This window comes from Ailuropoda melanoleuca, chromosome 15 (assembly GCF_002007445.2).
Source record: "Ailuropoda melanoleuca isolate Jingjing chromosome 15, ASM200744v2, whole genome shotgun sequence".
Lineage (NCBI taxonomy): Eukaryota > Metazoa > Chordata > Mammalia > Carnivora > Ursidae > Ailuropoda > Ailuropoda melanoleuca.
In genome coordinates, this window is record NC_048232.1 from 75,428,914 (window position 1) to 75,432,472 (window position 3,559).

Genomic DNA, 3,559 nt, shown 5'->3' on the forward strand with positions numbered 1-3,559 from the left:
TCCTAGTTCTTATGTTCCATAGATGAGAGAAATCATATGATAATTGTCTTTCTCTGCTTGACTTATTTCACTTAGCATTATCTCCTCCAGTGCCGTCCATGTTGCAGCAAATGTTGAGAATTCGTTCTTTCTGATAGCTGAGTAATATTCCATTGTATATATGGACCACAGCTTCTTAATCCAGTCATCTGTTGAAGGGCATCTCGGCTCCTTCCATGATTTGGCTATTGTGGACAATGCAGCTATGAACATTGGGGTGCATATGGCCCTTCTCTTTACTACGTCTGTATCTTTGGGGTAAACACCCAGTAGTGCAATGGCTGGGTCATAGGGTAGTTCAATTTTTAACTTTTTAAGGGACCTCCACACTGTTTTCCAGAGTGGCTGTACCAACTTGCATTCCCACCAACAATGTAGGAGGGATCCCCTAAAAGAAAAAGTTTTTAAATAAAATGGGGAAAGTACACCCCCAAAAAGGAGGGGGAAAGTAGATCTGATTTAACTACATGAAAATGTAAAACTACCCAGGAAAGAATAAGGAAAGCACACAGAAAGAATATGACAAGCAAAGATTAGTAATATTATTATCTAAATTTATTGTTATTCAATATTAATATCTAAAAAGACCATACAAATAGGATAAGTGCTCTGAAGGTAGAAACCGAAACCTTGTCTTTCTTGTTTGGTATTGTATTCCTGTGTCTGCAGATGCTTGGCCTATAGTAATATTTGTTGAATGAGGAGATTTTTTTTTAACCTGAAAACCCCAGGAGGTAAGTGAGAAAAAAAAGACATGAAAATAACTCACAAAAGAAGAAATACGATTACTCAATGCATGGGGGCATATTGCAAATCTCTCTTGTGATATGAGAAATAGAAGTATTTAAAACACTGACGGGTTATTATTTGTGTCTAAGAAATTAGCTGAGATTTTTAAAAAACTATAAAATATAACGCTAAAGTGGGTAGGGTGAAACAGCTCCTTCATGCTATCATTGAATCAGTCACTTTGAAGACTAGTAGAAATGGGAACCAGGTTCTGATGGTATCCAGATGGTTAGTGTAATGGGTATTATTGGTTTTGTCTGACCAGCAACTAAGCCTCCCCCTTCTAACAGACCCCACAACCCTCAGACAATGCGCCTACCCTGGTCAACCTTCACTGGGGTTCTTCAAACCAGCCCTGTCTGGAAAAGAGGCCTTCTTTTTTTCTCTGGTTGTGAATCACATGAGGACATGATTCTAGAAGCTGCCAGTAGTCATGTCTCTTGAAACATGGAGAGAGTGTATCTGTAGTAGAAAAAAATAATAAGTTGGTTTGCAGAGAATCCTGTTGGCATTAGACTCCCTGGTTCCCATCATTTCTGAGGTCATTTTCTGTGTCCGGGCTCTTCCCAAAGGTCGATGATCTGAGACTGTCATCTCTACCCGGCTGAGTGTACCAGAATAGGCTCCTTCTGGCTTGCAAGAGCCTATTGTTCACTTCTCAAGAACTTTGTGAACTGGTTGTTAACCAGTCCGAGCTTGAAATCAGCCTGGTCGAGGTATTTACTCTAGCAGCCTCCGGGTGTTTCTAGCCCATGGAAATCTGAAAGCGCTGCAAATCAGGAGTTTCAAAAGCATAAACTCCCACCCCCACCCCCACCCAAGAGCCAGTTGTTGACCATTTACGAGAACATCACTTCCCTTAAGGTACCTGGTGTGGATTTCCGTCACTAGCAATCCAGAGAACGTTGGGCAACGCCGCTGGAGTTGCTGACACCCAAATCCCACCTGAGACTTTTATCTCCAGTTTATAAATGAAAAACCCTCTCCAGGTGGTCCCCAAGGGAGACAAAAACCACAAGGGGCTTTATTTTTAGCTAGGCGTTATGCTAGGCATGAAGCTCTTCCGCGAGGTCACAACTAGACATTTAAGAGGGCAGCCTTCTCCGCTGACCTGGATATTGGGTAAGTCATTTCGCAAGGAAAGATGACACGGAGAAAGAGAAAGTACGTTTGTCTCTGAACCTAGCAAGGAACCCTGGCAGGAGCCAGGGAGGGTCCCAAGCCTGCTGGCCATTGGGGAGAAAAGAGAGTTAAAAAAAAAATAAAATGCTCAGACCTCCTCTAGGAGTTCAGGCTCTGAGTCAGCTTTTCTCTCAGACTACATTCAACAGATTGGCCAAAAAAAGGGTCACTATACCCACCTCCAGATGCCCGCAGAATTCTTTTGACAGTAAGTGGGAGATTTACAACTGTTGATTCCTTCTACATCAGTGATTTTATGTCTAAGAATCATTTCTGAAGAAATAATACAAAATAAAGGAACGGGTTTATGTACAGACTTATTACTGAATTATTTAAAATAGGGAGGGAAAAAAAGTCGGAATCCACACAAATGACTAACAATAGGGGAATGACTACGTGAATTATAATACAACATTATAATGTATCACAGGCATTAAAAATGGTTTGAAGGGATTATAATAAGATGAGGAAAAATCGTATGTTAACTAAATACAAATTCGGATTTAAATTTTATATTCAGAATGACTGGGAATCGGAGAAAGAGAAAAGGTCAAAAACTAAAGTGTGCGCTGACTGAAAACTGCAAAGGTGTCGTCCCAAGTGTTAACTGTGGTTTTCTGCTTTGGGTAGTGAAACTATTGAAGGTTTTTAGTTCTGCTATTCTCTGTATTTTCCAGGCTGCATTCAATACTCTTACATAAAAATGGATAGCCCTTAGTGAGTATTGCTTAGCAGTCATCTTGTACCAGGCCCTAGACGAAGCACTTTTCATAGATTATTTTATGTAAATCTCCCTGCGACCCTCCGAGGTGGGTAATTTCATTACTTCCAGTTTACAAATGGAGAAACTGAGGCTCAGATAACCTAAGGTGTCTCGTCCAACGTCACACAGCTGATAACCAGGGTGAAGAGCCTGGTCTATTTGAGTTCACTCCACTCTCCTGGAGAAGAAACTAGGTAAATAATTTGCACACAGCTATATAGAAATATAGACGTTAAACTTTCTCGTAAGCCGGAGCTCCATCCTTCGAGGCTAGTTCAAGGCTTACCTCTCCTGCTTCCTGTCCCTAAACTCTTGCCCGGATATCTGCTCCGTCCAGTACTCTTAGACTGTCCTACGCTGTTGACGGTCTTTCCTGGACAGCAGGTACACCGTCAGGCAGATCGGAATGCCGGAGGGAAGGAAGGGCACCTTCTCCTCGCTCTGGTTCTTTTCTCCTTTTCTACCTCTCCTTTGTCCGGCACTGTTCACTTTAGCTGTGATCTCGCTGCACTGTAAGATGAAACAAGCCGGGACTCCCAAATGCATGTCCTAAGGGAAGCTGGAAAGCCTCACCCAAGACTTCCGTGTACTTTCTTAAGCTTACTTTGTTATGGCTGCCCTACCGCCAACTCCAGGCTCCACTGACCCAGTTCGTTCAGGAAATGGTCTCGCCTTTCTATCCCGCCCCAGATGGAAACTCAGCCCCTTCCTTGGCTTCTGCAATGAACCACACAACAGGGCCATCCGAACATGTAGACTTCATGAAGGATATTGGAGGGCAAGGAG

At 42.6% G+C, this 3,559-nt stretch overlaps 1 long non-coding RNA gene across 1 annotated transcript in view; it reads right to left on the reverse strand.

Moving 5' to 3' along the window:
- Positions 1–1,623, reverse strand: part of LOC117796388 — a 9,114-nt gene extending 7,491 nt beyond the window's left edge. The window contains exon 1 of the long non-coding RNA XR_004620859.1: positions 1,148–1,623. This is a non-coding gene — a long non-coding RNA (uncharacterized LOC117796388). The remainder of the gene's footprint in view (positions 1–1,147) is intronic.
- Between the last annotated feature and the right edge of the window lie 1,936 nt (positions 1,624–3,559).